The sequence below is a fragment of the Vanellus vanellus genome (genome assembly GCF_965231255.1).
Source record: "Vanellus vanellus genome assembly, chromosome: 3".
In the NCBI taxonomy this organism is placed as follows: Eukaryota; Metazoa; Chordata; class Aves; order Charadriiformes; family Charadriidae; genus Vanellus; species Vanellus vanellus.
In genome coordinates this window covers 95,704,724-95,718,075 of record NC_138907.1, presented here as the reverse complement: position 1 = coordinate 95,718,075, position 13,352 = coordinate 95,704,724, and the positions used below count along the sequence as shown (strand labels likewise).

The following is a 13,352-nucleotide window of genomic DNA, read 5'->3' as shown; positions in this document are numbered from 1 at the left end:
TATTTTCCATGAACAAACAGTGGAGTAAAGTTAGTCAGAATATAAGAACACAGGAAGTTGGGGGGGGACATACACAGGTTGGGGTGCTTTTTTGGTTTTGTAAGAGTTGTCAAGATTTCAACACTTGCTTTCATTTTTGAATTGAGTAGGAGAGAGACATGCGGTTCAGTCTCCCACATCCCACTTGAGTCCGAGTGCTTGTGCTGCAGGTTTGCCCTCACTGTTCACACACAAACCACAGTCTGGATCCAAGCACATTTCTCAAAAATTCCTTCGAGGTAGAGAATCTTTCCACAAAAAGGTTTAGTTTTCAACAAATTGTCAAGAACTTGTCTATGCCTAAAAACTGTCTGTTACTATTAAAGCTGAGTGTGCATTTCAAATGCAATGGATGATTCAAAAATCAAATTATTTTTGGAAGCTCCTGTTCTATTCACAGAAACATCAGGGAGAGCTGTTCAGAGCAAGTCCATGTATAGGCAAGTCCCCTGAGCCAAGTAACAAAACCCCGAATGTTCTTGCTTGAAAAAGCAAAGCTCCCTCCCCCTGCCGTATCTTTGGTGTCTCAGTTAAAATCGTCATCAGAAGAACAGACAACAACCTTAGATTGCTAAGCCACGTGAACTAGCCCTATGCTTTTGTCTATCTTTCAGGCTAATCTGAACAGAAATTACACTGGACTGACCTGTGAAGTTTCTTCAAAGTTCAGCAAGGGAGTTGGAGGGGAAGGCTTCCAGGATACAGAGGTCCAGCCTACTGCCCCTGCCCTGCTAGGATCTTGGTCTGTACAAACTTCAGAGCACGCAGTCTGTGACTTGCTCTCTCACATTCTTAGAATCATAGAATGGTTTAGGTTGGAAGGGACCTTAAAGATGATCTAGTTCCAACCCCGATGCCATGGCCAGGGACACCTCCCACTAGACCAGGTTACTCAAAGCCCCATCCAACTTGGCCTTGAACACTTCCAGGGATGGGGCACTCCTGCAGAACTAGCAAATGGTACTGAACCAGTAATATTAAAAAGTCTGTGAAGCCCCTACCAAAAACCTTTGCGCTGCATAGGAATCTTGACTCAAATGGACCAAAGCAAAATCCTTACGTCCCCCTCTTCACTACACACAAATAAATACAGATCAGAGACAGAGGAAGGGAGGGGAGTAAAACCAGCCTAACACTACCTTAGACAATTCCAGCAACATCAAATAGATCAAAGAACAGCATGATCGACAAAAAAAAATATCCAAAAATCAACACCTCCCCCAGCAATCAAGAAATCATTGTGAACTTTTACACACCTAAAATCCATATATTTTTTCAGACTGCTCAAACTGGGAGATGATGACAGCATCAACTACCTTTCTTCTCATTTCAGATTAAAATGTGAAATAGAAATTTCATTTTTGTTAAAATTCTCAAAATAAGTCTTGCTTTTAAAATTGACAGACCATAATCTGAAGCTGGAACTTCTATATTCCTTTCTAGGTAATTACCTTACTTGCTGTAAACAATGCATTTGGCTTATGTTCAGACACCATTCCAGCCTGCAAAAACACTCAAAGAAACCAAATACAAGTATATATACATTTTCAAGCCCTAACCAACATTTTTCATTTCCCATTGCCGCATTTCCACAAATTTTTTCTATGGTACATATAAAAATCTTATATTTGCCCCCAAAAACCCTTAAATCAACTCAGTTCAAGTCTTTGAGCTGGACCTCTTTCTTTTTCTGCCAAGAATCTGGAGTTTCTTTTCTGGCTGCCAATAATTATTCCATTCCTGCAGACAAAAAGGTAAATCTGTGCTGTTCTACATTTAGATTTGTTTTTAAAAATTCTATGGGAACTTCGGGGAAAAACTCTCCATTTAGTTTGTCTCTGGAATTTCCTCAGTTCAGACATCAATTTGTCTTTAATATTCTTGATTTCTGATCCCTTTTCTCCCCCACTTGGAAGAGCTCAGCAGTTCATAGAAAAATCTTACCAGCTATTTTCCGTTCAACTTCCTTTGTCCTCCATGTTTCAGACTTGCTCCTTTCCTACCCTAACCGAGTCCTACTACATGGTGAGTTCACATAGCTCTAACCAAATCTCCAAGCTAAAGAACAGCAAAAACCCACTGAAGAGCATTTGGGCTAACACACACACATCTCTACAGGAGAGAAAAACATTAAGTATAGGTGAAAACACACTGTCAGAATAAAGTTTGCCACTGGAAGTATCAGAAAATAGATCTTTGTTAGCAGTACAGCTTTTGTCCCAAGGTGTAGTATTCACCAAGAACCCCTCAGTTTGGGTACTCGCTGAGACTTTTAGAGCATGCAAACTTCAGCAAGGCTGATCACAAAAGGCAGCTGATACTCTTCACTTTCAACAGGGAAAGCAGGTGATAAATACCCTCAGGAGAGCCCTTTTCTGGGGCCAGAGGGGAGGCACTGCTATGGTCATCAGAAGGGCTAGGATCCCCAGAAGTCATCCTGACAGACTTCTAGCCATGAACCCAAGTGGCTCTGGGACTTTTGATGAGTGTCAGGACTCTTCAGCGCAAACAAATGTGGTCGCTTCTGTTTTTGCAAACTTTTACACTATCACACATACCTACTCTGAGTGGCAACAGAGACAACTGGTTTTGTCACTTCTAATTTCAGAAGCTGCATGCTACGCACAATTACCCCCAAGGCAATAAAACACGATCTATTTCAATTTAGATTTGATCTGCTCTTCCATGTAGGCAGCACAAAGCATATAACAGAATGGTCAGGGTTGGAAAGGACCTCTGAAGATCATCTAGTCCAACCCCCCTGCCAGAGCAGGGTCACCTACAGCAAGCTGCACAGGACGGCGTCCAGGCGGGGTACACGGGATATTGTAGCATTTCATCAATTAGAATCATAGAATCATTGAATCATTTAGGTTGGAAAAGACCTTTAAGATCAGAGTCCAACCATAAACCTAGCACTGCCAAGACCACTACTAAAACATGACCGTAGGTGCCACATCTACAGGTCTTTTAAATACTTCACATTAAATTGCACAGTCAAGCTGCAAGATCTTCATTATCAGCTCCATTAACATCAATGCAGTGAGTATGGTCAATGCTAAGAAAAAAAAAAAAATCTACCACTGATGCATATTTCATCTGTACTTTGTGAACTAAGCATAATCTAGTTGCATCTCAACATCCTTACCAAAACTGTTTGCAAGTCAGTCAAGTTGCATTAAGTTCAACTATTTATGGAGTTCATAGCTATACAGAGCCATCTATTTCGAGCCAAGGAACAGAACATGAATTTCATAGACCCTGGAATTATTTCATTTGTCAACATCAACCTAGTCCTTGCCTATCAGAGCTGAATTGTTTTAGCAGCACTTTTTCAGAACACCTGAGCCAGCAGGTGCTTTAGGCTATACAGAAACAACTGGAGGACAGTGGCCTTCAACTGATGCAAAGCCCAGAAGTCATTCATTGGTGGCGATGCTCAGTGTATTTCTGCTGAACTAAGTCATGAAACAGCTGGACCCTCCCATAACCTAAAAATATACTCAGGGTCTCAGAAAGTGGGGGGAGGCTGGCTTGGAGCGAACTTCCATGCTGCCAAAGCTGGGCAGCTCTCAATACCCCAGCTGCCTTGGGTATGACTGTACAAACATGTGGGCTGCCCTGTAAGCACACACTTAAAACCACCACCAGAAGAGGTGTTGCATGCCTCCTTGGCACCCGTTGGAGGACAGCATCACAACAGAAGCACAAGAAAGAGCTCTTAGCAGCCTTTATGATAACACCCTGCATTAGGTCTTGTAATAAGCACATCCTTTCCACTTCCCCAGCAGTACAACTGAGCAATGCAATCTATCTAAATCAAAGTGAAAGGCTGGAACACAATGAGACAAACTAGCTTGTGATGGTATGATTGGGAAACACACTTCACTGCAAAGAGAGTGACTCTTTGGGGTTCTGTGTTTACAGAGGAAGTGTCATCTTCTTTCACAAAGGAGAAAGTGAAGCGCAGAGTGTCCAAAGCCCAGATTAGAGCCCATCTTTCTGCAGCATTATTTTAACAGTTTAGTAACAGGACCAAGGCAGCAACAAAAATCCCTGATTACCTGTAGCAGGAACAAAACTGGATCCTCTTGTGGAGTGGAGTCAGTGTTGCAAACATAAGGCTTACGCAACACAGCCTCACTTTACCCTCTTTTGGAGAGTTAAATAAGGTGTAATTTAGCTATCATATTACACTATTTAAAAAAAAAGCACGCCCTCAGCTTCTCTTCTGAAGTACTTTGTAGTTATAGACTGCAATGCTTAATTGAAGTTTGCTTATTATATAAAGTGGTTGCTACAAAAGCGTACTTCCATTTAATTCACACTAACATCCTTAAAACCAAAGGTCAAAAATAAGCTACAGTTAGGCTTCTGTTTCCTAAGTAGGTCCTGGATGCAGCCCAGAGCTGACAAGAACCAAAAGTTTCACACAAGAATAAAAGAAGCTTCAGCTTTTGCATTCTGTTCAATTAAATATGCTTTTTAAGAGAATCAGTTTACAAAAAAAAGGTTTTTAAAAAACAGAACCTAACTTTAAAGAAAATCTGAATCCAATTGTTTGCTCAGATTTTAAGTTAATGTATTTTTAAGCTTTAAAAATCTTTGTTTGCATATGAAAGCACATTTTCTATTGCAGATGTTCCACACCTGTTTGCATTTTGCAGGACAGTTGCTTTTACATGTTTTTATCTCAGTCATAGGACAGAGAAAATTCAAATCTAGAATCCACTCTCATTTCAGGGGTAGTTATGACTGAAGCCCACATAATTTTTTCTTCTTATCATTCAAAGAAAACTCTTTTTTTCTTCTTTAATTTAGATCTAGATATATTCAAAGTAGAATAGCTTGTCACAGACTTTTAAATTCTCCTGTATTGAATTAGAATTAGCGACAGTGAGATTTACTGCACAAAAAAAAAAAAAAAAAAAGGAACTTGGCTTTTGTATAAGCATCAAGGACAAATGCTGCTCTCACTGTATCATCAAGGAACTGTTTATGCTTAAAATCAAGAGTATATTATTTTTCCCCCTTTGGATGAGAAGTCAGTCACCTCTCTTCCCCTTTCACCTCTCCTTTCCCTCACTCGCACTTCTTTGAAACTTCTAATACAATGTTTTTCTAATATTTCACTTGTAAACCTCAAGGTCAGGTTGCAGTCTCCAAACAAACGGCAGCTCTGCCCAAGGACTCCCACACATTCTTTATTCCCAGAGTCACTCCCTATATTACCAAAACTAGATGTTGAGCAATTACATAGAGGGACTATGTAATCAAAAAAGTAGCTTAAAAAAATAAAAAAGGAAAAAGATTCTGCTTCACCTCTGTGTTAAGAGTTTAGAAAGAGAAAATTACAATACCTAAACTTAAGTTTAGAAGTAAGGAAACACGATAATAAGAACTATCCTCCTCTTCCTCATAAAAAAAAAAAAAAAAAAACCCACAGCAAAAACATAATCAATGCAGCTTCTTGAGCTTAACATGCAAGAATGATATGGTCACGCGTGGTGCCAAGAATCACTTGCAGCAATTCACTTTTGCATCTTGGCAGAACCACCCTTCAAGAAAAAAAAAAAAAAAAAAAAGCCCATGCCTACAATCAGCAATTTCCCACAGATGACTTGCTGTGGTAGCTATCCAGATTACCTCGTCATGGATTCAATCCAAAGCTCATTACTGGCAACAGGCTTTTGAAACAGCCCTGTATGTTTTTTCACAATGGGAAAGCTCTATATTTAATTGATAGACTGGAAAGAATCTTAAAACTCTTTGAAGTCTGAGATTAACAAAAGAAAAGGACATAACGTTTGCCTTTGGCTTGGCAAGTGATACCTGGGAGGGGAAAAACCTCCATGATCTAGAAATAATGCAATTTATACAGTGCTCAGCATGGTGTAAGTACATCAGAGGATGCCTTTACAATTAAAGGTCTGGAGGTAGCAAAATTACTGGTTGCTCCCTATTACCAACACAATTTAGTTATTAGACTTTACAAACAAACATTTCAAAGAGAAGCATGAACGGTGTTCAAAAAATGAAAAATTTTAATTAAAACAATTTTATCTGAATTTATTTTAGCACCGTGCTTGCAACTGTGTTCAAACAGCATTAACAGAAGAACTTAATATCAAATAAAATACAAAACTACATCAAATTCTCCAATTCCACCATTCTATTGGTTTAGGATTTCATTGCCTATTTAGAATAAACTCCATTCTAGCTCTTCAGAGAAGTGGCCATATTTGAAGGAATTAGCATTTTCAGTAGCATTTTAGGCCAAAGCACTGTGGCGGAGTAAGCCATTACTTAGCTGATCCACATAAAAGCGGTTTTGCTTATTTAGCTTTCATCAGGGTCAAGCCACTGAATTAGCTTGCAGTTTAAACAAACACTAACGTCAGCACAAGTAAAAGGGCAGGAAAGCATGGCCAAGGAAGAATGTACGAGAAAGATTCCAACAGTCCCAGCTTATGCTGATGAAACTGAAGATGATATTTCACTATTAAATGCACAAATAAGTAATGCTAAATATAGAGAAGTTTTTCCAGTTGACACAAAATAATGATTCCAAACCTAGAGCAAATCTGAATACGAATAATGTAGAAAACCCACACCCCACAAATTCAGGATGTTATCTCCTTTCAGGAAGTTGTCTTTCCTCGACAGCACAGCCTACAATCAGTATTGCCACGCAGTGGAGGATGTAACTGTGTGCTCCATCACCCTCAGAAATCTCTCTGCCACAGGAACCATGTGTATTAGGAAATGCTACCCTCTATCGTTTGACTAGTCTGAACAGCTAATGTCTCCTTAAAATGATCATTTTCGGAGCTAGCATTGCTCTTCTTAGAAATTACTACACAAATCATGTTAAAACCCCACAAACTGGAAGCACTGGCGTTTGTTACTGTGCAGCTGGACCTCAACCTTCTTTTCACTCATCAACTTACTTCTTGGCTACAGCACTCTAACGGGCCCTGTGACTCTGGCTTCCCCTCCAATTCCTTTTTCCAAAAGGCAGGCAAGCCAGAGCCTGAAAAATAATTATTGCTTCAAATAACTGACTTTTTTTTTTTCTTAACACTGCCTAACAGTTTGAATTCTTTTTTTGTCCATTTTGTAGAAGTACTACTTCAAATCCTTACATGATCTTTTACCATTCTCCTGTTGTCTTCCCCCTCCCATCACTTTCCAAACCCTGATATTTAAACTTTTAGAACAGCTCTTATTTCAAAGATTTTATATTTAAATGCCTTTGCTAAAAAGCTGAAGTGGCAGGATCTGAAGGCATAAAAATGCTACTGCAAAAGGAGCTAGAAGGTGATCTTTGAATTTAACTGTATTATGAAAAATTTCTTGAAGAAATAAAAATTATGGAAAAAAAAAAAAAAAAAAAGAAAAGAAGGGAACAATATTCCTTCTGCCAAAGCCACTGCTTAGGAAGAGCTGCAAAACTAAACTTCAGGAGGATTTAGACCATGCCAGCAGGATATTACATTTAGAAGGAAAATTATTCTTTTCAGCTTATTCTACATAGGAAATGAGCAGCTCTAATTGGTTAACAGCAAATAGAATGAAAGAAATACAAGGAGGAAGAGGAAGGTTGCCAGCACAAAGTACAAAGAATAATACAGTCTGGGGGAAAAGTGGCAGGAGATAGCAAGTGGAAAATAAGGTAAATACTTTTGTATCTTTAATTCAGTTAATTTAGAGATGGAGTTAATCAGTGTTGACACCTCTGAATTTTTTCAAGAAAGAAACTGAAATTTGAAGTCTCCTAGAACCTTTTGCCTTCTGACCTCTGTTTCTAGCCCTTTCGGGTAGGAAACAAGAATTGAGTGAATCTTAGAAAACAAGACCATTTAGGGATGATTTTGATTAAATACACTACTGATCTGTCAACCTGAAGATGTCTACATTGTAACTTGTATGTACCCCCACCTATAAACAAACAGAGCAACAGGTCTGTTTTAATCACTGCTTAAGGATGAAAGTATTGTAATGTATTATTGCCACTATTTAAGTTTCCCTCAAGCCAGCAGTGCAGCTAAAGTGTATTTTAAAGCCTTTCTGTCCTCAGTTAGAACATGAGACACTGATGACATGATATAATGCTTTTTTTTTTTTTTACTGACACGATAACGTAAAATATGAAATACAGGTTGTCATAAATACAATCAACACAGAGCTCACAATAGTCCATCCTTGTCCACCGGAGGATTTCCAAGGCAGGGAGAGTAAACAGCCTTCTCCCAGCTTTTTTAGTTTCCACAGCTGAGAGTGTAGGATGTTTACAGTACCTGTCACTCAGAGCTCCTGAAAACAGACCAAATGTCAACAGACCTAGTACAGACTTCATCACTGATTGTCGGAAATACATAGATGTCAAGTAAAGGGAGGGAAAAAAAACCCATACCCATGACTATTTTATACCATATGAATCCAAATCAATGTTAAGTCCTTTGTGCACAAGTTGGGAGGTATGAGAAAAGTTCAAAGTAGAGCTGAGCTTCAGCATCTCCAAAGGACTGCCACTGTTATTGCCACCATGGTATTGCGAGGCTTCCTGCCAGTTCACTCCAAAGTACTCTTGAATGTCTTGAAGTTGGGCCTGAAGAAAAGAGAGAATTCACCATTTTAATGAGTGCACATAAATACGCTAACAAACAAACAAGCAAGCAGAAAAAAGGCATTTGCATTCCACAAGTAAAAGCCGTCATGTAATTTTTCCAAAGGACTGGAAGCTTTTAACACAATTTAAAAGCAATACCCTAGAGTGCTGGTTTAGAGGAATGCCTACAATATCTGGATTATTTTTAATTATCAGAGGAATGATGGTTCTGGGACATCTTTGAATATTGTAAGGAAAAGGATACTTTTAAAGACACAGATTGGTAAATTTAACAGTTCAGTTGTACAACAACAGATGACTTAATAACAGTCTAGGTATGTTTGCCTCTCAAACAGATTAAGCATTCAGTTTCCTTAAATATATCCCCTCTGAGGGAAAAGGAAAAAACAAAATAAAAAATGAGAATCTAATCCTAAATAACGAAAAGTTTTTCTCATGTACCACAAAAGTCAAGCTCCTCAGAAGAGAAAAAAAAATCCAGATTTTAATACAACGTAAGAAACAGCTTTCCTTTGGGCATGAAGTATGTTTCAGTTGGACCAAAGTAACTGTATCATTTTCTCCTCTACCATTACCTGCATCTCATTCCAGTACTTCTGAAAAATCAGGCCACATATCTAAAAGCCGGGTTCTTGCAGTGACAAAAATCCCCGGTGGAGATCCCTTTGGTCAAGACAAAGAACTACAGCAGCAGGAGAAAGAAAGAGGGGGACTATGTAATTGCACATCCCGCTTTACCATTCATAAGAAGGCCTAGAGATTTGCAAGAGCCTGAAAAGTTGAAACAAACCTGAAGGTACCTTCCAGTCTGTGACAAAATAATACTAACTGCAAGGGCAAAGGAGGCAAAAATCGCAAGAATTAAAAGGTTTCCTTCTCAAGCTGTCTCTCCTGAATAAATCATCTCTCTGGTCAGCAGCTAAACAACCTACACTGATTCTGCGCTCAGAAGATGCATTTCTCCTAAAAAAACTCCACCAATTTTACATGTTGACTGGGGACATGGGTTGGATCTCTCTAAGACACACACTGCAAGAGGGAAATCCCTGTCCTTTAATCAAGCAGCCCTGCCAGTCAGAATGCCAGGTAACCCTGCAAGAAACAGAATAGACTGGTGTTGGCTCAACAATGAATCCAGTAGTTGAAACAAAACCATAAAGTGCAGAAAGAAAGTCACAGAGCTGCACTCTCAGAACAAGAAAAAGGAGTAAGTGTCAGAACAATCCAGATGTGAACACATCTCAAGAGGTCATCTAGTCTCAGCCCCTGCTGGAGGCATGGCCAGCTTCAATGTCCCACATGAACAGCTGCCAGATTTTCTCATTCAAGGTTTTCCAGATTAAGTACGATTTCCAGAAGGCACTTCAACCTTTTACAAGAGAACACAGAAAAATAATACTGGGGTAGTCTCTGACTGCATTTATCACAGTACTCTCAACCTTTGGCAGACAGGCATCTGAGGGCTATGATGAAATTATTTTTTTTTTTACATTCAAGTGATCAATCATGGTATCATCTTGATTTGCATCTTTTCTTACTGTTGCTTAGAACTTCTGTTTATTACATTTTCCCTGTACAATTCAAACTTTGGGGCTTAAAATCAGATAGTTGACTTTGCAAATGTTAACCTATGTTACACCCTCTATATTAAAACAGCTTTCCCAAGTTTGATACATGGAAAATAAACAGAAACACACAAAAAAAAAAATTACCACCACCACCACCCCCCCAGGTAATCCAGCATGTCCCTAAATCAAAAAAGCCCCTAACTACTTCAGAGAGCATGGATATTGTATTTGCTACAAAGTAGCAGGAAAAAACCCAAAATTTCTGCTCTGGCTTTTTTCTGTAGCAAGAAAGAATTCTGCTTTCAAAATAAGCCTATGAACAACTGGAACTGTTGGCCTCATATCTACAAAAATTTATGAGAGTCAGTGCAATAACAGGCAAAATACTGTCAGCACACAAAGGAAGAAAACTTGTCAAGGCAAATGATGCAGTGACAAGGAAATACTCAAACAGATGAGGGAAAAACAATCCAGAATTTCAGAACAAGAAAAATCAGAATAAAAACTAAGCAATATATTACTGCCTCATACTATTATGGAATCCCAAACACTTTTGAGACTTACTATATATTCTTCGGCTTCAGCTTTTAAATGAATGACACAAGTGACTTGGGGCTTTAAAAGTCAGTTTTGCATATATATTTCAGATATGCTACCCACCAGATAGTCATAACAACTTCAAACAATTTAAGGAAATCTTCTGGTAAGAACTGCATTTATAGTCAAGACAATAATTTCTATTCTGAAGGGCCTACATTCAAAACAAGTGACAGGAGACCATGATATGATTACGTTAAGCACAGGTCCGCCACTATATTTCTACTGCTTCTCTGTTGATTCCCTTTGACTTCCAAGTCACCTCAGGTGACTATTTTATTTTTACCAGTAATTATGAAGTCTGAATGATGCTTCTAAGACGAGATACTTGGGGAGGGGCAGGAAGTTACATGCATCACATCCCTTCATCAAAATAGATGCCTACCATTTGCTAGGCACAGTTCCTCATCTATGCCTAGGTACCAAGAGTGCAGCAAACAAAGCCCCACCAGCTTTCATTGCTAAACATGGCCTTCTACAGGTATGTGAGAAGAAATAAAGCTGGTGATTTGCCAGCAAGTCCTGCACAAAGCTAGGCTAAAATTCTGCGGCCCGTGGAGTTAAGGGAAGGCACTAGCTGCACAGATAGCCACAAGAGTGATCATGGTCTCGGCAAAGCCTTCTTCCCCAGATCTCCAAGAAGCAAGGTGTTAGTGAGACAGTTATTTAGCTGATCCTAGAATCTGCTCTCCCTCCCTCAGCTTAACTATCCAACACTCGAGGGATATGGCTGTAAAAGACAATACAGAGAATTATGAATGAAGCGGCTGCTTAAAGCATGTAGCGCAACAACAAAAAAAAAAACACCACTCCAAAACCCAACTGAAGCACTGCCCTGCCGTCAACTGGAAGAGATTCTGAATCGCACAATATGGGCCACACTAGGAAGAAAGTGCAGTCGTTCATTTGCTTTCATTTCACAATGAAGCACAAAGACTGAATAGAAAAACTATTCTCGTGCCTTTTTAGCAAGTTAAATATTTAATTTATTGTGATGACAAGAAGTTGGGTGCCAACATATGCAAATTACTCACTGCTCACTTTACAGAATATTTGTTACAGTCAAGAACCACTTGATTATATCACCCAACAGCAGATGACCAGAAAATAAAGAAACACGACCCTCAATTTGAAAACAGGGAGAAAATTATATATAGTGTGAGGTAGAACACCTTTACAGCCTTGTCAGATGAGCTGACATCTTGCTACTTTCCACGTACTTGTGGACCTTTGAAAAAGCTTATCTTTCTGCTACCTCTGTATCAGGCGCACCATTAAAATGGGGGAAAGTATCACTGAACATTATGGCATTAGCAAAACTAATGAGGCACTATGTACATGGCAAGCCCTCTTATACTGCCTTTTACAAATGAAAAAAGTTCAAAATGGTCTCCAAAAAATTCCTCGAGCGCATCTATAATGCACACAAGGAAGTCTAATCTGCCTACAAAGACCCACCTGAGGGACAAAATACTTGTGCCGTATCCCCCTCCTGAACACAGAGAGCTTAAAAAGCAGCAGGCCCAGAGAAGACTTCAAGGTATTTAAAGCTCTTCCCTCCTTGCCTAGTGGAGTCCTGGAGTAAAGACTGTGTAATCTTTACATTTGGGGATATAACCCGAATTACCAATTTCACTGCCCTAGCACCCCTCAAAAAGCAACTAGCAACATCTAAGGTACAACAGCCGTGCCAATTTGAAGAACCGAGATTTGGACTTGGGAAGGAGCAGGCAAAGTGGCAGGCATCCCTAGAGCTTAGCTAAAGTCTGGTGGATCCCCCTTCGTATGTCTCCATCCTCACGTAGTAGCTGTGAAGACCACAAACCACTCACTTCTGCTGGTTTTCTACTACAGTGAAGCAGCATTTCCCTCAAAATTGCCAAGTTTTTCTTCTCACCTGCCTGCTCCTGAAAGCACACAACTTCTGGCCCTGGTAACAATGATTTATTATCGAGTTTCTCCACAAAAATCTGGCACATTTGTAAGATTACTGCAAGCTCATGACAATTAATTCTATGTTTTTTCCTGTCCTGATCATCCTGCGTTACATTTTGGATACATGCACTTATATATCTGGGTATATAAGGAGGAACCCTAGGGTCTCTGTCTGATGGGGAAGACCTAAAAATGGAGGTGGATGTCCAGGCTCTCCTTTAGCAACTGTACATGCCTTTGTCTTTGAAGAAAGAAAACTATTCCATTCATTCCCTTCGTGAAATAGCTACCTTGCAGCACTTTGAAGAGAGGGGAAAAACATAAAATAATAAAAATGTTTCCTTTTCCATATAACTGCTATAACACCTATACAGGGAAAAAAAAAAAAAAAACAACCCACAAACAAAAACAAACCCCCAAACCTGAAATTAAAGTCCTCAGTACATTTTTAAACTAGCTAAAAGAAAGATTAGTTTCACCAATTTTAAACAGCCTGAAATAGAAACGCAAACAGACCATAGACAGGTAATTGCCCCATCTTTGAATGAAAAAAAGATTTCAAATACTATATAAATATATAA

The 13,352-nt window shown here is 39.2% G+C and overlaps 1 long non-coding RNA gene across 1 annotated transcript in view; it reads right to left on the bottom strand.

The window, feature by feature from the left end:
- Nucleotides 1–8,379: 8,379 nt before the first annotated feature.
- LOC309670354 overlaps nucleotides 8,380–13,352 on the bottom strand; it is a 37,973-nt gene continuing 33,000 nt past the window's right edge. Inside the window, exon 4 of the long non-coding RNA XR_014269000.1 lies at nucleotides 8,380–8,650. This is a non-coding gene — a long non-coding RNA (uncharacterized lncRNA). The remainder of the gene's footprint in view (nucleotides 8,651–13,352) is intronic.